Source organism: Coturnix japonica, chromosome 3, assembly GCF_001577835.2.
Source record: "Coturnix japonica isolate 7356 chromosome 3, Coturnix japonica 2.1, whole genome shotgun sequence".
NCBI lineage: Eukaryota > Metazoa > Chordata > Aves > Galliformes > Phasianidae > Coturnix > Coturnix japonica.
Window position 1 is genome coordinate 59006345 of NC_029518.1, and position 27136 is coordinate 59033480.

Genomic DNA, 27136 nt, shown 5'->3' on the forward strand with positions numbered 1-27136 from the left:
GAACATTTCAAAGATTTCAGTAACCATTAAGTTTTACTTACTTTGGCCTTTCAAACTGTGTGAAAAAGAAGAAGGTTGATACAGGCTGACTGTAATTCAGACTTGTTTCTTTATTTTATTGTCTCTGTCCCATCATTTCTTTCCATCCACCTCTTTTGTTTCTTGTGGAAATGGAGGAGCATAAAGTTACCCTTAAAATAAGCACTTGTAGATCAAAGCTCTGTTCTACTGAACACCAGGAATCTGCAGATGGCATCTGAGCACTCAAACGTTGAAGAGAATCACAAACCTACATACTAAGAAACATTAAAAAATAAATGAAATGTAGCAGCTATCATTCAACAACAAGAGCTCAAGGTAAGATCCTCAGTGCTGGTGGTGGAGAAGCAGCTGAGGTGGGCAGAGGTAGATGTAGCCAAGCATAGTTTATGCAAGTATTTCCTTTTGGTGGTATTCAACTTCGTGACAAAAATAAAAAAACAAAAACAAACAAACAAACAAAAAAAACTGCTCCAAAACTTCCAGAGATTTATATTTCTTCCACACCAGCAGAGGGGAATAAGTCTTTCAGCACTCAGGACAAACCACATTTGCAGGCAAGGGTGGAGAGACTGAAGAAAAACACCACGTGAATTGCGTTTACTTTGTTGAGTGACCTGACGGGAATTTGAAGGTTCTAACTATTCCCTTTACAGCAATAGGAAACACAAAGACTTATGGATGAGATTTTAGTTATCCACGTGCGTGTGTGAGCACACGCATTCTGTTCATTCAACGTAATGAAATTGGGAATGATTATTTGAACCAGGACTGCCTTATTGTAAGAAAGTCGGTTTTGGTGGACAAGTTTGAGGTTGTATTTATTGTAAAGCACATAAAAGAGATGAGAGTGCACAACAGGAAAAAGAAAGCTGAAATGGCTCTTTTCAACAGCACCCAAATTGTCAGAAAAATCAGGTGCTGAGTGACATTTTAACAGGTACAAACTCTCCCAGTGCTGTCAGCATTGGCATTTTATCCAGCTATCTAATAACAACTGTGACAGTACAGCTGGAACTTGGGAATACAGCATTTTTTACAAACGATATGAAACTGTCTGTATACTTTGCATGAGTCTATTGAGCCTGTGCTACTAGGCTTTTACACATTTGTGCCGGTGTTTCCACACTTAAATGAATAATGTGGCTTAAATTCTTATGAAGAGGCAGGTTTTGTTCCCTACCTAGAGCACTAGAAGATATTTGAAAGAAAACAATAGAAATTCGTTCATGCTGTGCCATCAGTATTCCTGCATCCTTCTCTTGTGTGTCAGCCTCTTTCCTGTGGATGCTGCTTCTCTCTGTGTTTCTGTGTGTGCAGTCATCCCCCATGTAGCCTGAGAATGTGATCACCCAGCCATCAAGTCCCTGTACAGAGATCACAGCTGGAAGAAGAATCTTACAGTAGGGATTCCCTGCCTCAGGGAGTTATCCATCTGTGTTGAGGGAGACAGTGAAGAGGAGCATGTGTTTCTCCAATAGGTGTATTTCTCGTGGGAGTTACCCTGACCTCATCCCACATATTTTACATCAATGGCTGAAAAGTTGTTACTGAGTTAAGAGGGATAGGATCTAACTGGCATGGCTGAATGGAAGGCATCATAGTCCATCCCTATCCCCTTGACTTTCCCAAACATCTAGACATTTACTTTTTAGAGTGTGTAACTTATGTAGGTGACTCCAAAAGTAATGGCTCCTATTTATTTCCATGGAAACCACAGCAGATACCAAAAAAAAAGACCAACACAATACTCTGTTTGATAGAGCAAATTCTCAGCTAAAACCTGCTATTTTTTCAACATAGTCACAACCATCAGCTGTTTATTTTCATCAGTGATGAAAAAGAGCTTGCATGTCATGCTTATAAAAATCAGCGTGGCCATCTGGAACATGACTTGCCTTTCATGTTACTATCACCATTCACAAATGCACCATTCACAGCCCCTGTGATGAATACTGAGGGGTGCCATTTTTTCTGCATGGAGGAATTCAGTGATGCATCTTTGCTTCATACGCACTTCCATGTCAGACACCATTTTGTCAGACTGCCCCTCTGCTACCATCTGTCACACAGCAACAAAATGTAACAGAAGAAGGTTCAGCCTCTACTGCCATACCACCAACATCCACCTCTAACATCACTGGCCATCATCATAAAATAGGAGGCATTAATTTTGGAGCTACCCCTTTAGTCTGCTGAACTCATATCAGGAGTTGTATTTCCAGAAGATAAAATATTGACAGTGAAAGTCAAAAGAGGAGCACAGGGAGTCTTCAAAGCCTTCCATCCAAACTGAAGAACCTTCTCCAAGCCCACCACCAACAGCCCTTCAATAAAAACACATATGCAGAATAATGATCACAATTAGGTTTTGGACTTAAAAGAAAAAATAGATAAATAATACTTGTAAGAAAGTAAACTTCTTTCACAAGAGCTTTCTACAAACCTAAACATTTTCAAAACCCAGCAGCTTGCAGCTGGAGAAAGAGGATGCCACAATGTTTCTGTGTAGTCATTAAGAATTATGCTAAACATTTTAGTGCAGAGAAAATGCCACTTTCATGAAGAAAAAATTCTAAAGAACAAACCCACGACTTTTGGAAGCACAATCTAATGGAGCAGATGTTTCTGATAAGACTAAATAATTTCATACCGCAACTCTGACCTGCTCAGCTTGATGGGATTCAGCAAAGGCCAGCATTTCTGCACACAGAGACTTCCATATGGCCATTAGTGTCTGCATTTCAAGCTCAATTGCAAATTCACTGAAATCAAGAAACTCTCCTTGTTTTCCAGAGGGACTGGGTTGGGACGTTTTATTCAGCTGGAAACAGCAGCCAAGAATGAAGCAAAGGATTGTTATGGATTGTTTAGGAACAAATCATAAGGCACCATACAGAACTGAATCCTCACCATTAAGAACTGTCAGCATATTTTAAAAATCCAAAATGAATTTTCTATTTCTTCTTTACCTTCTCAAACACTGAATATTAAATGTTCTTGAACCCTGCTGATATTATCACTCAGCTCAGTCCTTGGAGTGATGCCATCGTGTTCCCCTTTGGCTTCATTTCCCTTGCATGGGACAGAGGAAAAAGAGATAGCAACAGAAAGTAAATAACTTAAAAGGACAATATTAATAAATACGTTTGTTTCCCTTGAATCTCAGTGCCAATCAGAGAGAGGCGATAAGGAGAATTGCTGCTCATGTCTCCAGCCCTTGCCCTGGTGGAGGCAGACAGATGGACGGTGCAGGCACATCCATGAGTACAACACAGAGGGGACAGCCATCAGTTGCTTATTCTTACAATGCATTTCTCTATGAATAGAAGTTATTTTCTTTTGCGAAGTATGCAGCCCTGATATATTTCTTCTGACACAGAAGCTTCCTGCTCGTAAAGTTTGTTATGGTTCTCTCTCCCCCGCTTTGTACCTACAGACAAATTACCAAGACAACAGAGCCTTAAGGCAGTCCACCTATCAGGCCCTACAGACCTTGATGGTGAATCCCATGAAAGATCAGAGGAAAATTCTTTTAGCTGAGCCCTTGCTTGATGACTGAGCATGCTGCAACTATTACATGAGTAAAAAGCGCTCTTTGGAAAAACCACAGGACAGACAGATATTTGCGCTCTATACCTTCTGGTGATTAAGTCTGGTCCTTGGTTTGGTCAGTCACAACTGACCCTGAAAATGAAGAGTTATTCAGGAGCGGTTTTTATTTTGCATTTATTACAGAGCAAATTTTGGTATGCAGAGTATTGGTTATTAAAACAGTCCAAATGTGATCTCTTCAAGGCAGAAGAGGTGTTATGTACATATTTCAAATGCATAGTCATATCATGTGGCATATCCTTTCAAAGAAAAAGGCATCAGGCTGTGATGGATAGACCAGCGGCACCAGATTTTCTGTTAACAAAATGCAGCAGTGAAATAGTTAACAAGTCTGTCTTTTACATTGTCATAAGCAGACTTCATTGCTAGAGTCCCACTGAGATGAATGAAGGCAACTTATCTCTAGTGTTATTGTTTCCATGTGTTTGGCTCCAGACTCAGGCCAGCATTCCCTCAGTTTATACTTAAAAGGTTATCTCCACAACCAGAAGAGACAGAAACTTTCTGTAAATATATGTACGTGTAAAGAGAAGGGCAGATACAGGTTAACTCCACTTATTCAATTTCAGTTTTCCTGAATTAATGTTTTGATAGTTACAGTGAGAATAATTTTGTTTGCAGAAGCTTCTGATTATGTGCACAGCTGAGATGTGCTGTACAACACATTTGCCCCACCTTAAATATACAGGGAAAACTGACAAATATTAACATAATGTGATCCTCTCCAAAGTCTGGGTTTGCTTCCCATCCTCTATGAGCATCGTACCACTGATGCTTCTGCATAGAAAAGTACATGTAGTGCACTACCTGTGCTTCTTTGGAGAAGAGAAGGAATCAGAAAAAGCTTATGCAGATATTATTTTTACCCTGTATTTAAAATTATCCTTCTCTGAACAATAGGTTTCAGCTAAAGGATGATTATTGAAGCATTTCTCTTTGGAAACAATAGAAATGATAGATACAGTGTCTCCAGCAACACTTTTTTACCAAATTTGCTAGCTTCTTCAAACACAGAATCTCATTCATTCTAGCCACAACTCTGTGTGGTTCTGTACTACTAAGAACTGTAGAAAAATTCCTCTTTAGATTATGAGATTTGTGTTTTATTTTAAAGCTAACATAGGCAGATAGCATTCTATACCCTATCATGCTAGACATCTGACAAGAAAGGAGGCAATATATCAAATATATCAAGTGGCTTTGCAGTGCCTAATGTCAAAGCACCTCCTTCTCTAAAGCTTAGTAAGGCTCATCCACAGGGCCTTCAGTCACATGCAGGTGGCCTCAATTCCAGCCTTCTCCTGAAATCACTGTTTCTTGTCAGCAAGCTGCTTAGTACCACCTTGAGGAAACATGGACTTGGGTGGAATTTAGGATGTCTAAATATGGTCCCAGAGGTTTCAGAAGATCAGTTCCTGGAAAGCCAGTCTGCAGAGTGGGTTGCAGACCTGTAAGCTGGTAAGAAATGTGAAAGGGGATTGTGCCTTAAGCTCAGTCTTTTTCAGGAACAGATCCAGAATGGGACATTAATACTTCTGTTCTGTAGAAGGTCCTTCCTGAGTGACTCAAAGTTGTGGTCACCATGTCATTTCTTTGTGTGCCCAGCGGCAGCAGCACAGGCTTTCTAAGAGTCTCTATTGCCAAAAACTTCTTATGTAGCCATCAAATGGTCATCAAAAGGAAGGAATAAATCTATTAAATATAAAAACAAGAGTAAAATAGGAATCTCATAGTATTAGTTCAATTTTTCCCTGTAAAAGGTTTTGTTTCACCCACCCCCATCATGAATATCCAGTTTTCATGACTGAATTTGCTGAATTTCAAACAGTTGTTCCTCTATCCAGCTCATCAAATTTTACTAACGTTAACCAACACAGCTACTTGAGGCCATTAGCAATTTCAGTCCTTTGGCATAACTGGCTGAAGCAACAGCTGCACAGTAAAACTCAAAGATGACTGGTGTTCACATCTTCACCAGTTCTAAACTGCAGTCAGTTCAGTAATAGCACCTCCTCAGAGTCATTAGTAAAAGTCTGAAAGGTCTTGCAGAAAGCTTCTGGGGTCTGACAAGTAGATGCAGATGAGGTATTCCAGAGAAGACAATCTAAAAACAATGGAGACAGAGCGAGCTGGAAAGGTCCATCCTTTCAATTGTTTCAGTGGTGGCATATTGCTTAAGCAACCTTAATTGCCTCCTAATTAAGGTTTGTTTTGATGGTGAGAGCAGAAGTGAACAGGATTGTTTATTTTTTAAGAGACACTGAAAGAACAGGCCACAGGCAAATTCCACTCGTTAGCTAGTGAAAATTGAATGGAAATAATGAGGTTGAAGGAGCAGCAGAGAAAATTTAGCCAAAGTGGAGAACTCTTGACTGGTAGAGCTATATGGAAATGGGCTTTGTCATTGCAAGCTGTGTAAATACTTTCATCAGAAATATAGACTCATATCAGATATTTTTCCAGCAATGGTGATTCCAGGATAATAAGTTATTGAGATGGACTAAATGCCCTCCTTCTTTCTGATCAGTCTCAATCCCTTAATCCTTATGCACATCATCCCCTTGTCCTTGTATGACTTGAAAAAAAACATTAAAAATTTTCTCTGGGCAATTTAATGGCCCAGCTTTTACTCTTTTGTTTTCATGACCATGCTCTCTCCATCCTCTGGGACTAGAAGCTCTGTCTCACTTAGCTGCAGAAATTTAATAAGAAACCAATTTTGATCTTGGTTGCATCTATTCAGTCCTAGGATAATAAATAGTATTATGCGAGTTAAATGGTAATTAGCAAACACAGCTACATTAAGTGTGAGGGAAATCTCTCAGTCTCTCTCACGCTCTTAGGGCTCAGGTTCTCCTTTATGGACACATACCAAGCAATATTATCTTCCCAATGAGAATGCAGTAATCTCGTCTGGGACACAGACGTGAAGCTCCTTTGGCTCCCAGGCATGGAATGTAGCGGCTTGGCAGTGTGGAACCAGTGGAGCAGCAATTTCAGCCTGGATGGTCCTTCCAAGTTCCATGAATATCAGCAATTTCAGCCTTTCAGCTCCCAGATTTGAAAACATCTATTTCAGCAGAAAAAAAAAAAATAAAATAAGACAACAGAATTGTGTGCAGAAATGGAAATAGTATCAGAAGGGAGGAGAAGAGAATGTGAGCAGACAGCATTGCTTGAATATGTGAGACTCTTTACTGTACTTTTACTTACATTAGCTATCTATATTGGCATCTAATAACATAATTATCATCTGATCCTGCACAGGGCTCACCTGAGAGGCTAGGCAGTCACTGAAAGCAAAGAAATTAAGGTGCTCCCTAACATTACCTCTTGAGGAACATCCACAGCTACAATGTAAACTATAACAAAAGACAGAAAATTGGGTCATCCAGACTCTGCGGATGCAGGAATTACTTGTGCACAGGATTTGTTACAACTGTAGGTATTAGGCAGGTCACAGAGCTGGCAGCAAGAAATCACTACATGAAGCACTATGGCCACAGAAGTCCCTCCAGCTGCCAGGGAGGGGGCAGTCAATGGGCAGGTTGCTTCTCATCTGAATGTCACAGTTACGTGATACAGAAATACTCCAAAGCAGAAATGCCCTAGACTGCCTTGTGCCTGGCAAATTGCTACAATACATCTGTGTTACCTTCTTCATCCATGCAAGCTGTAGGATATTACAACATGTCTTAAAAATTTCCGATTCACCTCTGTGTGATATGGCTTTCCCAGGGACCGCGGCTACCACATATTGACCCTGCTTCAGACCTGTGAATACTTACACTACAGATGAAAATCCATACGGAAAGCTAATGTTTAGGTCTTCTTATCTCTTAGGAAGACTTTGAGCTTCGATCACTCTAATTCTCTTCTCTAGAAAATGGAGGAAAGGCAGATCTAGAGGAAAAATTGCTGAGGACTTCTGATGTCCCTAGAGATCAGGTAGAACTGGGCAGATAGAGCTTTCTACTCTGTTTGAGACCTAAGTTGTCTGCTGGAGGTGAGAATGGCAGAAGGACAGCTGTGCCAAATGTAGGTGCAGGAAGTGCCAGATGGCCTGGATGTTGGTGAAGCCCCATCACAACTTGCACTCTCTTGGCAGCTCCCATGTTTGTCAAGTGGGAACTGGATCACCACTGCTTTCTACCTTCTTTTTACTTTGACACAAGTTTGTTGTACCAAAATGAAGTATGCATGGTCCAGCTTTGGTTCTATTTCTCATCAGTAAGGCTGATGAGATTTAAGAAGTAGCTACCAGTTTGTCAGCATCCAGCACAGATGCAAAGGCATTGATATCTTTCATTATTTTATCTACTTTGACCAATGGGCAGGAAGGAGACAAGATACTGGAAGAACCACAGTGATCTCAGTGATCTCACCATTCATTCTCCCACAGTAATCCTTGCTTCTGAGGAAAAAATGGAGCGAAGAAATAAAAGACAGCACTTCAGGGACCAAAGTGGACATTAAAATCATAGAATCACTGGATCATCAAGACAGGAAAAGACCTTTAAGATCATTTAGTCCAACCATCTATGTCCAATAACCATGTCCTTCATTGCCTCATATACATGTTTCTTGAACACCTCCAGACCTCCAGAGATAGTGAATTCACCACCACCCTGGGCAGACTGTGCCACTGCCTCACTATTCTTTCTAAGAAGAAATTTTTCCTACCATCCAGCCTTGATTACATGGGCTTTTGCAGGAGGGTGAAGAGCAGTGGAGACTATATGGAGGGGCAGGAGAGACTTCCCTAACAAGCATATTTTTCATTAGAAAAATGAAGATAAGCCTTTACACAGTCATGAATAATCTACTCATCTTAAAGCTTGTTGCACCATTAATGCAACAGGTAGGCTAAACATTAAAAAGGAGAGAGCTTTGGGAGGAAGGAAAGGCATCTATGTGTCCCTCAATTGTGCATGTATACCACCAACAAACTACTTGTTTGAACAAAACTGTATCCATTTACTAGACTGCAGCCCCCATTGTCAAGAGCCATTTTCCCTTACAAGGAGAACAGCATCTGACGGGATTTTGTGTTGGCCTGATAAATTTTCAACACTGTATTGGAGAAGAAAAAGTCTGCAATCTCATTATTTCTCTGGAGAAAAACTTTGAATGTTGACAACTCTTGGAGTCTTTCCCCACTGAAAATTATTGCAGATTCCTATCTCCTGTAGCCTGGACTGGAGGAGACCCACTAATTGGTAACTTGCACAAACTGAAGAAGTTAAGGAAGAAAGGTGGGAAGGAAATCTTGAGGCTCTTCCTTGGTCTGGTCTGCCAGCATGCAGAGCCATACCCTGAGGGCTGCTGGCTGCTGCTATCATGTTTTGGAGAAGCTGGCTGCAGCACCGCCTGCCTTTGCCATTCTGCCTGTGTGCGGTTGTACTGTGTAAGGCACAGAGGAATCCTCCCTGACCCAAGGGTGGGTCTGCTCACAGCCAAGATTGCCTGACTCTGGGCAATGACTGAAATCTTTTATAGTGCACTCTAACATCTGGCCTGTGACATCCTTTTCTGGCTCAGCTGAAGCTTTTTATCATGTGAAAATACTCAGAACCACAAATCCAAAGCTTCCACGTATAATTGAGGCTGTAGCTGTTGTTTCTTTTTTATTATTATTGTTTGAGAAAGCCTTTATAGCTCCCTCTAGATTTTGCTGCTCATGAATTATAAGTCTGCTCTTCAAAGCACAGGAATGCAGCTTGCTGGCACTTAGAGCTGTCACATCTCCTGCAAGAAGGTAGACAATCTGACTGCTCTAAGCTGTTAAGCTGCCATATCCAAAAAGATGATTCACTTATTTTTTCCTTTCTAGAACTCACTGCAGAAAGAAAGAGACAAATTGTCTTTGCACTGTCCCTCGACAACATATTTCTGTGCTGTCCATTTCCCCACTGTATGCTCACAGCCAGGTTAGGAACTGCACAGACCTTGCTGTTGTGTTCAGAAAGCCCAAGCTCTTGTAGGTGCTAACCCATGTACCTTCAGGCACTCCCCAGGCCATGAGCGAGGACACTTAGCGAGGAGAAAACTACCTTGATCTCTGTCAATCAGAAGCAGCAGTGAGAGAGGTGAAACTGGGGTATTTTGAAGGCAGAGACCCACAGCTTTTCTGTGAGGAGCAGCTGGCACTGCCTTTCCACGTGGGAGGTACTGGTGGGAGAGCCTGCAGCTCCCTGAGGGCTGGCAGAGCATTGCCCTGCCTTGAGCCCCTGAGCCAGAAGCAAGGAAGCAAGGGAGATGGTGGGTACAGGGATCAGAGGAAGGGTATTATAGGACTGTTGTGGGATGTAAAGTTCTCTTTCTGGGTTTTTTGGCTTTGTCTGCTTTCATCTCTAGGGGCAGGGTGCTCTGTCTATGTTTTCATAGGCTGTAATAACAGATGCCTTTTAGTGAGTGCATGGACAGACAGCCTATTGTCTGGGTTTGTGGCTCAGTTCTGCATGGTGGGAAGGGTTATTGGCACTTGCTCTTGTTTTCTCTGTTCCTGAGGACATGTGATCCTTAGAAGGATGGGGGCTTTCTGTTTCCAGGTGTTCTTATGAGCCAGGCCAAAATTTAACCCTTTTTCTAAGGTTAACAAACTGTCACTGCTTGAGAAGGATCCTTGTGTGCATTTAATGTGAATGGACTCCTGAGGGTGTCCAAATGGCTCCAATGGACAAGGGTGGCCTATCTATCTGAAAATAGTTTCTGGTTGTGAACACTGCAGTGTAGGCTGAGCTTATCTGGAAAGCCTGACTTGTGTGAACACATTTTCTTCTCTTTTAGTCTCCCAGTGGGGTAGAGAGTCCCTGGAAGGCTATCAAGAATGGACTGGCTTTCAGAACTTACTCCTTGCCAGCAGCCTCTCTGTGTGAGGCCAATAAAATTTGTTTGCACTTGACAACAATAGTTTGTTGCTTTTTTTTTACTTCACAGTGCATCTCCTCTGGACTAACTGCTGTTTGGGAAGGCCCTTAGGTCTGTCCCACCCTTTTATCCCATGCAGGATGAAGCCACTACCCTTTCATGCCCTGTCTCTAGAAGATGGGAATTGCTATATACTCTGGTGGGTTTATAGGCTCTCTGGAGAAGAGTTGTTCCCAAAACTCAGATCTGGAAGGGGTGAAAGTGGGAACAGAATAATAGAATCATAGAATAGTGTGGGTTGGAAAGGATCTCAAACATCTGCCATGAGTAGGGCTGTCACCTCGCAGCTCAACTGCCCAGGGCACCATCCAACCTGGCCTTGAGAGCCTCCATGGATGGGGCACCCACAGCTTCTCTGGGCAGCCTGTGCCAGCGCCTCACTGCCCTCTGTGTAAAGAATTTCTTTCTAATATCTTAGCTAAATCTCCCCTCTTTTAAGTTGAAAGTCATTCCTCCTTGTCTTAACACTATTAGACCATGTAAAAAGTTGGTTTATAAGCTCCCTCTTGTTTATAAGCTCCCTTCAAGTACTGGAAGGCCACAATGATGTCTCCCCAGAACCTTCTCTTCTCTAGGCTGAACAAGCCCAGGATAAAAGCTAGGGAAGTGGAACTTGCCTCTGAAGCAAAGTGACTCATGAGTGCAGGGTCTTCTGTGAAGAGGCATTGAGTTATGGAAGGAGTAAGGGGCAGACTGCTGTTCCTCCTGTGGTGCGAGAAAGCAGATCATCTATTTTAACCCCTTCTTGTTCACCCTCAGTGATGCTTGGGACCCTGTTTTTTCAGTAGACATGTGTAAAGAGGATCTGTGGATGCAAAAAAAATCATTGAGATAAGCTGTAGATAATGGGGTTGTGAGCAGGTCCAATAGCAGAGACATATAGCAGATGTAGAGACACAGAGCCTTCTTAAGGGATGCTATAATGAACTCTGGGACAGATGTTTTGAGTGAGATGGCTCAAATTCTGTGCCACAGGAACTTGTTCATGGCACTCTAATGCACCCTACAAATCGATGAGTAAAACTCCTTAATGGAGCACACTTGCTGGCACCACAATCCAGACTGCAGCTGGGCACCCCTAACTACAAGGGAGAGAGTTATGCTGATAGGACTGCTGACCTGATAACTTGCTGGCTTTTGCTGCTCTCCCACAACATCTTCAATACTTCACACATGGTCTTCTTGCCGTGCCTCAGTCTCAAAGTTTATAAAAGACTTCTCCTGAGAAGGATAATTATTACAAGTCTTATGATCCAGAGAACCCATCTAATAACTCAGATCTACGTTGCCTGCATTATTCTGTAGTGCTAAAAAATGACACTGTCTCTATTTCAAAAATGATCAGAGAGAGTTATATTTAACACAGCAGTTGTTTGAAATACTAAGCAGTGTGTTTCGCTGCATGCAATAACAAAATGTGAATAGCTATATCTTCCTCAAGCCTAACAGCTGGAGTTTGCTCTTTTTTGTTGTTGTTTTTAATCTTAAAAAACTTGATTTGTCCAATTCTCTTAGCAGACAATTAAACTTCATGACCTACACTTTAAGAAATGACCTGTGACTTTGAGAATTTTCATGAACACTTTCCCAACTTGAAATATGTCAGAGGTGCTTTACTTTCCAAATTCAGGGTGCTCAGTTGTTCTTCAAAATCAAAATGGAAGCATCTTGAAGAGTAAGAGCTTGCTTTTCCTGTGTAGGTGGCTGATGTACAATGAAGTAAAGGCAGTTCTTACATAAGCGTTCACCTATTGGTTTGAATATGTGCAGCTGATGGTGAAAGGTCATTCTTTGAACTTTTAAACAGGAAATATATATTTTGAAGAAGAAATGAGCTCTTTTAGTTAAAAGGGAACTAAAGTCAGTTTCTGACTACATTTCCAAATTTGTACAAATAGAATGATGTGGCGTTTCTGCTGTAGCTCTTTCATTTCCACACTAGCTAATTTGCATGGTCAGTTTGGTAAAAATTAGAAGCTTTAATGAAGTTTTCTGGATCATTTATAATCTGATGTTTCTGAAAGACTTCAAATTGCTGACAACATAGAAAACCTGAAGGGAAAAAAGAGAAAAGGCAGTAGAAACCATCTTACAACTCATGTGTTTTTCATTGCACAAATGACACATTTATTTCACAAAGTAGTTCATATACTTATTTAGTTTTGGAAAGGATTATTCATTTGAAAGGGGTACAGAACAGCTTTGGCTGTCTGTTACTGATAAATCAACTTTTCTGGACATTGCCTGACTCCTTTGGAGCTCTGAAATGTGTTTGCTTAGCTGAACAAGATAATGAAAAGCAACAAGTCAGGCCATCAATTATATCATTAGAGGTACTTAAATCAGCATTTACCACACCACAGTGCTGTACATCAGATTTAGTTCTTGCTCCTGTTGCATGCAGTGGTTCCATGTACTGACACTAAAGTTAGCAAGATTATTTCCATGAAGAAAGTGTGCAGAATTCAGTCTTTGACAGGGGACAAAATTGAATTCTTGCTGTTTATTTCTGACAGTCATAGCAAAACCTGAACAAAACTCAGCAAGATAAAATCAATCAGTAGTTGGGGCATGGACACAAAATATTTTTGTGCTAGGGATTTAATGAAATGCTCTCAGTATAAATATGATTCATTCAATTCTGTAACAGCATTTAACAATGGGTTTTCCTTAACAAGATTACTTCTTATATGAGCTATTTTATGTGTTTTGCTAAGTGAAGGCAACATTTGCTCTTGCCAGCCATAGATCAAATTACAAGAAAGCCAGAGAGCTGTGTTTCTGCAGAGGGAACCCTTAGTCCATCACTGGGCTCATGTGAAACAGGTGGCCAAAAGCCAATTGACTGTGCTCTGCAGCAGAAAGGAGCCTGGCCGTATTACATTGCTGGCAGCACACCACATCCCTGTGGAGACCTTCCTGGGAAGTATCCAGGAGCATCCACCACCCAGGATTCCATGGCTTGCTCTGCAGCTGGGGCAAGTTGTGCTGCAGCTCATGGTGAAGCTGGCTGGGAGGTCCCAGAGCTTTGCTGTTTCCAGCCACTACTGTTATGCCTGCCAGATGAAATGGTGTGGGTGATACCCATCTGATCCTGGGAGTCCACAGGCTGAGGGATCAGCTCATATGAGTTCTTCCTGCAGCACTGTCCTGGTGGTTGTACCACAGAATCAGAGAGTTATTGAAGTTGGAAAAAACCTCTCAGATCACCTTGTCCAACCGTCAGCCCATCCCCACCATGCTCCCTAACCATGTCCCTCAGTGCCCAATCTACACCTCCAGGAACCTCCACCACCTCTCTGGGTAGCCTGTTCCACTGCATTATCACTCTTTCTGGGAAGAAATTTTCCTAGTATATTACCTGAACCTCCCCTGGTGCAACCTAAGGTCATTAACTCTCACCCTGTCTTAACACTAGAGCTCTGCTGACTGTCTTAGCAATGTGAAATGCCATGTCTCTGCTTCCTGCTTCACTGAGAGCATCAGGGCTGATGTAAAAGTTCTAAGTTCTTCTTTCTGAAGGTCTCAGTTTGCTGTAGGGAGGAGAACAACTTCAGCTGCAGATGTACAAGTATAGTTGCGTTCTCACTATAGATGGCACAAGTCACTAAAAATGTCAATTCAGCAGCATGGCACACAGAGCAAATTTTAAAATATAACTTTTACTGCGTACAAACTATGAAGAGATTGTAGTATTATATAAGGCCATGACTTAATAGGGCAGTGGGAAAATGTCTTTCACACTTTCTATTCTGACATCTGCTGTTCACAATTAACCATTTCCATTGTCCATCAAACATTTTCAGCCATGCTTGCTCTATTCAAAGTTGCAGCTCAAGTTCGTTTGCTTTCTGTGACAATACCTGTCGTCTGCAAGACGTGGGTATATATATATATATATGCATATACGCATACATATACACTATAGTATAACTTAAGTGTTATTACTTAAAAGGCCTGGTGGAACATCTCAAACTCTAGTGGCCAACTTGGAAAGGTTGCTCTCTTAAAGATTTGTGAGTGATTAAGGAGAAGTTTTATGTCATTTTTCTTTTCCATTTTTTTTTTTTAACAAAGTACTCAAGATGGTTGCAGCTCTATTAAATAATCCATTCTAATGACTGTTTTGTTGCAGTTTGGTGCCAACTTTCATTTTAGTTTCAGCTTAGCACCTCTCATTAATTTCTTACATTCTTCTAGGGCTGAGGATTTCCATATTTGGTTTTACTCTTGGGTTATGTCAGAAAAGTTTGAACAAAATATCTTCAGCTAAATGAATGTGAAAAAAATTATATATATCTTCCATATGTTCTTGTTGAAATATTCTGTGTCTAGTTAAGTCAAAAATGGCAAGCCAGAAAACTTTGTATTGGCTTACAATATAGCCTGTTCAAGAAAACACGCTTGGGTTGAAGAAAATTAGTTAAGTAGTTTTAAATCAACTTGTCATTTTTGCGCATATTGTGTAGACCTCTTTCATTTTTCCCCTCTCCATTTTTCTTAATTTAGTTTTAAATCCTTGTTTAAAATAAGTTTGCCAGGGATGCATTTACTAAGAATATCTTTAATGACATCTCAGTTATGAATACGTTTCTCAAGAACTCCAGATGTTAAGGCCAATTGACTTTAAATGGCTGGGGGGGGGGGGGGGGGGGGGTTGTCATATCTTCAGTACAGAAGGAGTGAAGAAGTTTAGCTCTCCTGTCAGCTCTCCTCCCCAGCTGATATCAGTTTGAGCTCAGATCTGAAAACCTAAATTAAATTGGTACAGGGCACACCATTTTGCATGCATATGAGGTCACAGCTTGTTTCTTTATCTCAAACAGAGAAGTAACATACAGAAACTAGTCTGAATGTTAGAAAAGGTGACAAATACAAGTCAGATGATCACAAAGGCTAATCACTGTTGCTACAACAGTGCTAAAACTTCACACCCCCTCTATATCCTTACTGAGCTTACAGCCTGCTTTGACAAAAGCCCATATTTAGAAAAAGATCAGGCCTTTAAACTCAACTATTTAAATCCAGGAAGAAAAAAAAAAAAAAAAAAGACTTAGGCAGATCATTCTCTGGCCCACCAAGTAACTAATACTTGGAACCCAATGGGCTAGCCTCAATAAGGCAGACGTTAACCACCGCCTTTCCTACTCCTTCTCTTCTACCAAACTGAATGTGCTGGGGGGCAAGGACTCTTCTGAGATGAATATTCAGGTCTCTTCAGCCAGAAGTTTAAGCTCACCAGCAGTTCCCAAGAGCGCTCCAGCTCTCAACTATTGTAAAGATAAACACATAAAACCATAGATAGAAAGTAAGTCCCTCATATCTTCCCCCTTTTTGCTGTGTTTTTTATTGGCTAAAGAGGACACCTGAGAACAGGACACTGAAAATGAACTTCCCAGGTAGGTAGCTTTATCTGGATCTTTGGAAGGATGCCTAGACATCAAATCTATATGTGAAGCTGAGGAGTGCTGTTTGCCCCCTTACAAAGACAGAGCTACAGCACAGAGCTGTGGATTAAAATCAAACCATCTACGACCTCTGCATTCTTCATTCTTGTGTAGAGAACTTTAAATAGCAGTTCCTTTAACACTCTCCTATGTTCCTATAACACTCTCCTCCTAACACTTTAAATAGCATCAAAATAGTTCCTATTTTGTTAGATAAGAGTAGAAAATATTCAGACAACCTGGAAAACGAAACCAAAACCAAACAAAATGGACAACATGTTTCTAAGATTTTGGATTAATCTTGCCCAAAGTTGTTCTATAAACCAGTGGCAGAGACAGCATCAGAACACTTTTTTGTGGGACTCTGGTTCAGTCCTTTAAGCACACAATTCCTTTCACTCTTTTCCTACTACTTTGTTACTTGTGTTATAAGGATGTAAGATATATCAACATCATTCTGTGCTGTTTTGAGAAACACTACATTACTATTATATTTTCTGATCTACTGCATAAACAGCTATATCTTAGCTGACAACAGACACGTAAGGGGTAGGTACTACTAAAACCCATCTACTGGCTGAGGCAGGGACATTACAAAAAATCTTTCCTATTTATGACAACAATCTTAGTTTCAATTAAAAAAACAATAAAAATCTTGTTGTTTTTTTCTAAAGGAGACAAATTACGTTTTCATTCCTATTTTAGACTGTTTCTGAACCTTGGCTTTGCACTTTGTTTGCATTTCCTTGTTTTAAGAGGAAATTGGTCTCATAATAGAAACGTAAAAGTGATGTTCCTCTGTGTAGTCAGGTTGTTGTAGCAGATAAATGAGAAATGTTGATACTTTGAAAAATAAAAGACGAAAAAACAGTTTGGTCTGAAGTACTCAGACTGACAGAATTCTGAGATCAGAGAACCTTCATCTCCACCATGATCAGACTGTGGCAATCACTGCTCATGAAGGGGTAGAAATTCAACACACTTCCCATCAGGCTGGGTTTAACTTCAGCATGTGAGTGCATAATGAAAAGATGCGTGCACAATGAGAGGGCTGAATTTTCCATGAAATAAAACCAGTTACACTCATAGGAGAGTGTTAAAACTAAGAGAAGATGCTAAAAGAGAACAGCCAAAAGAGCAGTGTGTGCCCATGACATATTACACAGCAACAGGACTAGAGAAAATGGCCTCAAGTTGTGCCAGAGGGGTTGAATATTAGGAAGAATTCTTTCTCCAAAACAGCAGACTGGAATGGACTTGCCCAGGGAGATGGTGGAGTCACCGTCCCTGAAGGTGTTCAAGACGTTTTACTAAGAGACATGGCTTAGTGGGGAAACACTGGTGGTAGGTGGACTGCTGGACTGGATGATCCTGGAGGTCTTTTCCAGCCTCAGTGATTCTATGATTCTATTAATGTCATGACAGAAACTGTGACAAAAAAAAAACCAACAATGCTCCCTGAAATCCACACCCTGCTGTAATGTGGTCAATTCAGAGAGATATTACTGTTCCTTGTAGACTGTGTATATTTATGTGTTTAAAAGAATTATATAGTGCATATGTGGAAAAAGATGTTTCAAACTGTGTAAAACATAGGTTGTCTATTTGGTGGCTGAAGATTAGTCCAAAAGGGACAACTCAGTGAAGAATGAAGAAAATTTCTCTTTCTCTTTGACTAAAAATGCTTTTTTTTTCCTGACAAATGACTTCAATAGCTTGTTATGGATGTGTTTGCCATTGTATAGAGTTGTACCACAGACCAGTATCTAGGTATGTAACACAAGTACTGCAAGTATATAATTGTATTTGTAGCTATGTTATGTAGATATGTAAATTGCTATGTTTAGCAGATAGCTTGATCATCACAGACTTTAAATTCAAGCTAATGAATGTAAAATTCCAAAGAACTGGAGCACTCCTACTGGCATTCCTTGCCATGAAACACGAATGGCAATAATTCAGTGCTCTTTTGCTTGCAGCTTTTCTTCTAAACAAGCTACAGATTTTGATGAAATCTTACACTGAGGAAATCTCACAAGGATCTTTGTGAGTGTACAATACCTAACTTAATATGGCCTGCTTCTTGGACTAAATAGTTAATGTATAATGGAATGTTATGCAATTATTTTGTAAAATAAATGTTAAAAGCAATTGATTTCTTTCCTAAATCTGTTTCTGTTTAGACTCCTTACTGATAAGCACATTAGGAGTAGTACGTGTGTATTTTTATTTAGTTGGACGTTTATGTACATGTATCTCGTGAGGTAAATTCTGGGCAACTGTTATTGTACCCTCCCTTTCCTGTACACCATCTTAACTTTTACTGAACCACAAGACAAAGCTTTCTCCTGGTCTCTCAAGACCTTTTAAAAACATTGCATTGAATTCACATTCTAAGGCAAGGATACAGAGGTGAGGAAAGAAATTTGAGCTATAGTCTTGCTCACCACTGGTATTAAGGTAGAATAAAGACAGATTGTCCTTTACAGATTATCTATTCTAGCCTCAAACCTTAACAAGGAAGAAGGTTTTCCACTACTTTCCTGTTGTGTAATCTGTTAGACCATTGAGTTATGCTCACAATTGGAAATCTTTTTCTAAAGCTTAAGCAACATCCTCTTTCTCACAAACTATAGTAATTATTTTGGTCCTTTCTCCAGCTGACACAAAGAGGGACTGATGTCTCCTTATTTTAACCTTTTGTTACACTCGTAGCCCTCCGAACTTTTCCTTAGTTAGGCTACACAAACCCACATTTTGCTTTGTAAAGCCTGTGTGTTGCCTTTCTGTGCAATTTCCATACAGCTGAAGATTGCTTGTAAAGCACATCTTTCTTAGAAGTGTGTGCTCATTACAGCAGTGTTGAACCCTGGCCTCTGTGCTGTGAAGAAGACTAGTGCTGGGCAGCCACTTAGACCCCAGCCCCTTTTTTGCTGCCTGGGTAGTTCCCATCTTCTTCTTCTGAATGAAATTTCTTCTCTGCTGAACTTCTGATTAATTTTGGATCATACCTTCAGTTTATTTTTCTGGTTCTCATTTCCTAATTGAAAATATTAGTGCAGTCAAGATCTTGTGTCCCCCTTTAAATACTAGGATGGATATGCTATCAAAGGAGAAAATTACATTGGCCTGGTGTGTTTTATTTCTGAGAAGCTGATCCTGACTAATTCTTACTGCTTTATTTATCTGTATGTGTATTTGCTCTAGTGCAGTTTCAGTTACCTTGGCTGATTTTCTTTAATTCCCTTTGTCTTTGCTTCACAGTGCTGTCATTCCGTAACACCCATGTCTCATTGTCTTTCTGTCTGTCCCTCCATTTTCTTTTCTTTTAGTCTCTCTCTCTCTTTTTTTCCCCCCCCCATTTATTTTGTGAAACTGTACCTAAAAATGGTATCCTATTTGCTTTTCTCCAGTTCTCGAGACTATCCCTCTTCTTCCTGTCAGTCTCTCTCACTATTGGCCCAGAAATTGTTTGGTTAATTTCCTAATGTGTGAATTATTTGACTACTATTTTTTAATTATTACTTTAAAATATTATTATTTCCCTCACTTGGCAAGTTATAGATAGAGACATCCAAGTTTAACACTCTTGGTAGCAACAAGTGCTATATGTCTCAGTGGTTACACTGGCTGTAACAACTGTAGGGAAATTCCCTCTCATAGCTCCCACATGCTGCTAGCAATATAGAGATCATAAATATTGCCAAACCACAAGTGTTTTTACCACTTTAGCTGATTTATGCAACATGATGGTGAAAATATCATCAGGCAATGCCTGTACAACCAGTCCTGTCTATGTTACAGGAATAGATGGAGAACTTTTTGAACTTTTTATTTATGGGTGACTCTGACAAATGTCAGACAAAAGCTCATTGGGCAGCTGGCTAACAAGAACTAGAGTGTTTCAGATAGACAGTGGTCTGAGCTGATTTCCTAGCAGTTTTTCTCTTGTTTTTCCACAGCAAGTCAGCTGAAATGCAAACATTTTCTCCTGATATCTGTAGTACTGAAATACAGTTTGGACTGAACAAACTTCTTATTAATATTCCCAGTAATCACAAAAAGTAATTGTAAAAATGAAGGAGTTAAGGCACTTTGTTAATAGAAATAATATCCACAAGGATTCTTCATTTCTGTCTTTCAATTTGTCAGCATTTTATAAAGGTGAGGGCATATATTGATAAGAATGAATACTAATAGCCAGCTCAAAATTTAAAATCGTGCACCTACGTATAAAACTGTCTCTCCAAAGTAGGTACCATCCTTCCCTCCTTCCCAAAAAGCCAAACTATTCCCAAGCAGATACTGCTGTCAGAGAATGAGAGCAGCCACTTGAAGGAGCAGAGCTTAGATTACTTTCAGTACACGAGAACGGCCTCAAAGCGTCACTAGAGAGCTATCAGTAATTTGGCCCGAGCTTCATTTTGAGGTTTTTGGGCTTCGTGATTGTTTGTCACTCAAGAACCATATCTAATTTAATACTTATTGCCTAAAATACCCATCGTTGTCTGTACCTCTGAAAATGCCCAGGCCACTCGGATGTGGGTGGAAGCCTTTTGGAATCACAGTTCAACTTTTATGAAGGCAAAGAGCTGAGAAAAGAAACTAGCAAAGAGCATGAACTAGAAAAGAAACAAGGATCTTAAAAAAAGAAAAAGGAAGTTGGTAATTAATTCTCTCCCCCTTCATAATCTTGACCAAGACAAATAGAAATGAGATTTTAACAATGGTAGGAAGTAAAACTGCCTAACCTTTCTGCTTTAGCCTGGGTGCTTTTTCAGAGCAGAGACTGTCTCCTCGATGTTTACACAGTGCCCAGCACAAGCCAGGCTCTTATTTAATTTGGGCCTTTGGAGCCAGCATCACACTGTAAGTTTTTCCTAGCAGTAGTCCTAATGGGAATGTGCTTTTGTTTGTGCTGCTGCTCAAACACCGTCCCCAGCCACACTCCTCCTTCAGGATTCAGTCTTAATTGGACCTTTCACTGCTGTTTACTATTACACTGCCTTTGACACAGCAGATACATGCTAAATGTAGCCTACTAAATTCTTTTTTTAAATGTCCAATCTCTCTTGTAAATGGTGCATTTCCTACCCCTATGTTGCTCCGGTTGAATGCTTCTGGGAACATCCTGTGTTTAGCTCCCCTCCACTGTGTTTGTCATTTGAACTCATGGCTTTCCTGAAGAGTTACATTACACATGTTCCTCTTTTTTATCTTTGTCACAGGAGATAAGGAACGTTTTATTTCTCCTGATATCCTCAGGAACACTTTAGCACTTCCATGTTCTGCAGCTTGAAATGACAGAGTCATGCAGAATGTTTCCAGAGCAGGTATTGCTTCTTGTAATTACACCTAGCATGTTTTCTGTAAAGCATTTAGGAAGAGATGAACTTCAGAAGAACTGTTTTGCTTTTGCTTCCGTATATCCAAAGATTATTAAACTAATGACTATCATAACTTGTATGCAATAACAACAAGATGCAAGTCAAAGCCCTAAAGCCTCTTTAGATTAGATTAGATTAGATTTGCACTGGGGTTTAAATAGAGAACAGTTGGATTTGAATCTCTGTTCTCAGTTAATTTGAGTTGATAGTCCTATTCTAACATCACTGCGAAGGTATTTTCCCCTTCTTCTCACCTTACTCCCAATTTGCAATTACATCAGAAGCTTTGTAATCTTGAATCAACAACTTTCTGTGTGGGCAACACAAAAGCAAAAGCTTGCTAAGGTAAGACAGAGTTTGGTGGATATCAGTGATCACTCAAATAAACAATTCTGTACAGAAAATAAACTTTTCTGGGCAACACTTAATCCTTTTGAGCCTCTAAATACATTCCCGCACCATCACTTCAATGTATAGCTCTGCTGAGTGTTAGATAGACTTAACATGGAAACAGCAGGGGAGAAGTGAGGTGTGATGAACCTTCAGGGTGTAACACTTAAAAAGATAACAACAAGAGAAAATTTCCAGTGGCATTTCATTTTGATCATTTTATCATTTGTGACAGCACCATGTGTGAGTCCTCCTGCGTACTTTCAGTCTCCTAATTCACATCAATGTGATCAGTTTCCTCGTTTTTCTGTTGTGCACGCTCCATTTCTGACGGAATGCAGGTGAATACAGCCCAGAAGAATCAGATGTATTTCTCTTAGCAATAGCAACATTTAAGGGTGAATTCCAGAAGCACTTTTCACTGCTTAACTTCACTCCCACAGAGCTCAATGACAGAAGAATTAAGCCCAAATGAGTCCTTCTAAAAATTCTCTTTAAGTTTACAAATGACATTGTTTCCATGTGGTCATTTACTCACAAAGCTAGGTATTTAACAGCAGAATAAATGATCGAAAAAGAATTCAAATAAACCTAAATAAATACATTCAGAAAATAGGCTCAAGAGATTTTTTTCCAAGTATTAATCTCCCCACTCTTTTACATTTTCTTGCCTGATATTCATTAGGAACTAAATACATAGGTAAGACACACAAAAATAAACCCAGAGGGTGAAGGGGAAATCATGTTCCTTCAAGTACTGTCAGTATCAGTCCATGATTTTTGTCATTTTTTTCACCATCAACATGGAAAATATTTGCTTCCTGCTCTCCTCAGAGGTATGATGTCTTGTAAACTTGCTTTGACAGGCTCCTAAATGGCAATGTAAGGCTTGTGACTGGCTTAATGATTAATTCCTCATAAATGTTACCTTAATCAATTTTGGATTCTGTTTCCTTAGTGGTTCTCAAAAGGGGCTAGGCTTCACACTCCAGTGGAGACAGTAATTAAATCACATTTGTTAAAGACAGAAGGTGGAGCATTTTACACCTGGGACAGCCTGCTCAGCTTGCTCCAGAGAGTCAGGGAAAGAACTAATTTAGTTCATGAAGTTTTATTTTGGGGGTGTTTTTTTTGTTTTTGTTTTGTTTTTCTTTCTTCATTGTCATTTCTGTTGTTGTTTGCTTGTTTGTTTGTTTTACATATTCTTTGGTGGTGGTATTTCTTATTTTGTGCATGTTTTTTTGTTGTTTTTTTTTTTCCCTCACTTTCCTTTTATAAAGGTCCTGTCTGTGCAGGTCTTCACTTGCTGGTCCAGAAGGTCTCTTCTCCACTAAGGAGCCTGTTACCAACTGCTCCACAACAGAGTTTGTTTTCTTTGAATAGCAAGCGTGGCTTTTATGTTATCAAAATAATTTAAAATATTCAAGTGGGTCTACATACCAAGTTCCAGAAAGAGAACTAATCCAGAAAGGGTTAGCAAATCACTTTCTTGGAGCTATTGCATCTACTTAGGAGGTACGATTTCCCTAACCAAGAGATCCATAGCTACCTTATTTTCTCTTCCTCTTTTGGAAACTCAGCTGTGAAATTCAGGAGACTAGTTTGGATAGCTTCTGTTTGCACTATACCTAAAAATTAATCTCTGATTACAGTAGTGTCTGATAAGAGCATCTATCAAATACTTTCATAGAGTCATAGAATGGCTTGGGTGGGAAGGAATCTTAAAGCTATTCTCCTGGGGTGGGCAGGGCTTCCAAGGGCCCAATCCAGCCTGGCCTCAGTCACTTCCGGGGGTATTCACAGCTTCTCTGGGCAGCTTGTGCCAGTGCCTCACCACCCTCTGAGTAAAGAATTTCTTCCTAACCGGTTCTTCTCTTTTGTTTAAAGCAAGTACCCCTTGTCCTACCACACTATCAGACCACGTAAAAGTCAGCCACTCTCCTGCTTATATCCCCTTAAGTAGTGTAAGGTCACAATGAAGTGTCACCAGAACTTTCTATTCTCCAAGCTGAACAACCCCTCCTACCTCAGCCTGTAATAACCCTAGGAAAGGTGCTCCAGCCTTCTGACCATCCTTTTTGACCTCCAAAAGCTCGTCTCTTTCCTGTTCTGGGGGTCCCAGACCTGGACAAAATATCTCACAGGGGCCTCACAAGGGCAAAGGTTATTCTTTGTGAGGGGACAATTACCTCATTCTACCTGCTGGCAACACCTCTTTTGATGCAGCCCAGGATACTGCTGGCCTTCTAGGCTGCAAAAACACACTGCTGGATCATGTCCTGCCTTTTGCACATCAGGACCCCCAAGGTCCATCTCTGTAGGGTTGCTCTCAATGGATTTTTCTCCCAGCCTGTACTCACATCTGTGATTTCCCCAGTCCAAGTGCAACACCTTGCCCTTGGCCTTGTTGAACCTCATGAGGTTCTCATGGACTCACTTTTCAAGCTTTCCAGGTCTCCATGAGTGGTATCCCTTCCTCATTACCAACAGTATGAGCTGTGGTACTGGAAAGAACTAAAGAAAGCAGCACTGATTGGCTGAGACTACTATCTTTCAAGCTGTATTCTAGGACAAGTTATCACATACACAAACACAAGAATTAACCTAAGAATCCCAAGTCCTGGCACACTTACCTACTTGATGGTAACAAGGTGTATAACACAAGTAACTGTTCCCTGCACTTGCAGATGTGTAATGGGAACGGCATTGGATATTTTAACACTCCATCTCTGTTCTTCAGTTTTCTCCTAGGAAAATTGCCCACTGGTTCTCTACTTCAAAACCAAAAGAACAAAACAAAAACAAACAAAAACTCCAGAACCCACAAAGACACGCCTATTTTCACTGAATAATGAACGTGCCTCTTTATCTAAATCCATCACAGCTTTGAGAGCTCATATTCCCCGTATCTTATTTGGGTCTTTCTAACTGTAAGCAGCAATGTCTTCTTTCATCTGGATCTTTGTAGTTCTGCTCTGGACAGACATGTCATCCTGTAACAAAGACTAGAGGTAAAGACGTATAAATATTACTTGTGGTACTCCTTTTAAGACTTCAAAACATTCTGCAGATTTTAACTGAAGCTTTACATCACCCCTGTCAGATAACATCCATATCCTAAGACAGAGGCGTTCAGAAGTGGAGTCCTGTGCTTCCATGTTTCAGAGCTCTAAAACAGGCTGCCCAGAGATGTTGTGGAGTCTCCTTCTCCGGAGATATTAAAAACCTGCCCAGAGGCTTTCCTGTGTGATTGGCTGTAGTGAACCTGATTAAGCAGGGGGGCTGGCAGAAGGTGTTAGAAGCACACCACCCCAAGATAACGGGGACTTTCCATAACTGTGTACTTCACTGCAGCAGCACCTCCTGCTTTCCCTTATTCAAGTATCACCAGGCCTGCTTTTCTCAGGCCAGTTGGATTTAGTTGCAATTTTAACCGTTCCCATTCACCATCAATTAGCTGAGGTCCTCTCCACTGTAGAGGGGGCAAATTAACCTCTTTGACAAGGGTATGTTAAAACCACAGTTTACTATTTGAACTTGCTGTTTACTTCAGGAAGAAAACTACCTGCTTCGTTCCAGGATAGTGATCTGAGCGTGGTGTAACAGCTGTCACGGCCTGGAAGCAGGCTGCCAGCAGACAGTCGTGGAAAACACCTCTTAAAACCAAAACCTAACAAACACTGAAACGAGTTGGGTACCACAAATGATGACCTTACACCACTCTTTTACTCTACAGATAGTATAAATACTAAATTCACAGGACTCCTTTCACAGATAACCATTAATAGGTATTACAGTTTCTGACTGGCATGTGTATTATGCTAGGTTTTGCTTTAGAAAGCCACACGAAAGGCCTTGCGACTTAGAGAAAAAAATAAAACAAAAGCAAAACAAAGAGAGCAGATGGAAACCTTTGACCTTCATCTAATCTTCCATAAGCACAGTCCAAGAGTAGGCTGTTTTGATCATTATTACGTACCAAAATAAGTTCCAAAATAAAAGTGCTCCTTCCCAGATTCACTTCTGTGTGCAACACCGCATCAAGCATCATCAACAAGATTCTTAGCTAAGTCAGAACTTGGTGTGGAGATGCCTGGTTCTTACACAGTAGTTGTGCACACAGGCAGGAAGGTGAGCACTCCCCAGACAGAAGCCAAAGCCCACACTCAACATCTTTCACCCCCTGCATATTTTTCTTTTCTTTGCCTTGTTTCCTTGCCTGAAAGCAAGGTTTCTACAGTTTCTCTTTTATAACTCCCAGGACCAGATACAGAACTCAAGTACTCGAGGTCAGACACTGCAATTTGGAGAGTCTGAAATCAAGTGTAGATTTTACTTAAGATAGGCATGAAGTCTGAAAGAACTTTTGTACAACCAAGTTTTGACCTCGAACAAGGAAGATAGGTGCCTCTGTCTAAGGAAATAAACATAAAATGAGAAAATCTCTAGAGTCCCTATCCAGGTAAAATGAGATTTCAGTGTTTTACCTAAAATTATGTCATTGTTCCAACACAACAGAAGCTACTTTGTTCACAGAGAGTGCAATGTTCTGCTTAAAAAGAACCCTGACAGCTCACAAGATAGGCAAAACAGCTTGAAATCGTACATTTTAAAGCCATATGCATTTGAATTCTGAATCTGTTGAAATAACACTGCGCTTGGTATTTTCACCTAGGCATAACAGCATGTAATGTAGCAAAGAAAAAAAAAAAAAGGCATAAAACTTTCTTGGTAAGATTAACAGTGTTTACATCAATGAACATCCAGCCTGTTTGTTTTCCTCACAAATAATGAGGATATTTTACAACACTCCCGCATTCTATGGGAGCGACCAGACAGTCCCTCAGGGATGTGGATGCTGTGGCACAATTCTTCTGCCGGAGGAGGCAGCACAAAGCTCCTCCATTCCCACCATTCCAGACCCATAGCCATTCCCATCTTCTTAAATGGCACAGCTGAAAAGTGGCATTGTTGGAATTCCATCCTAACATGCACTGGTCTGCTGCGAGCAGAACAGCAGACCACAGAACTGATCTTCTTAGGACTTCTTGTTGAGACTGTATGGGTATTAGATCTGGAAAGTGATTGCAGGTCAAGCCATGTTAGGGAATTACAGAGTCCCAGCCAAGGAGCCTGGCTGCTGCAGTAGAAGTGATCTTGCACCTCCAGGAACTGGAAGCAGCTCAGGACACAGTACCAGCCACCACAGGAACTGATACAAGAGGTTTCAGCAGAGGACGATCAGAAAAACTAGAAAAGAACTTTACTAGCAATTATTTTCATTTCTATGCATACATCTTGATGAGAAAAAAAGAAAAAGAAATTCAG

The 27136-nt window shown here is 40.5% G+C and overlaps 1 long non-coding RNA gene across 3 annotated transcripts; it reads right to left on the bottom strand.

Moving 5' to 3' along the window:
• Window positions 1-5260: 5260 nt before the first annotated feature.
• Window positions 5261-27086, bottom strand: LOC107311773. 3 transcript variants are annotated; one of them, XR_004306646.1, is made up of 5 exons: window positions 23835-27086; window positions 12333-12636; window positions 11704-11805; window positions 6527-6724; window positions 5261-5346 (listed from the first exon to the last, which is right to left on the bottom strand). It is a non-coding gene; the product is annotated as an uncharacterized LOC107311773 (long non-coding RNA). The 3 variants fall into 3 exon arrangements; XR_001554246.2 differs by lacking the exon at window positions 12333-12636 and having other exon boundaries at window positions 23835-27072; XR_001554243.2 differs by lacking the exons at window positions 11704-11805; window positions 12333-12636 and having other exon boundaries at window positions 23835-27073.
• Window positions 27087-27136: the final 50 nt, after the last annotated feature.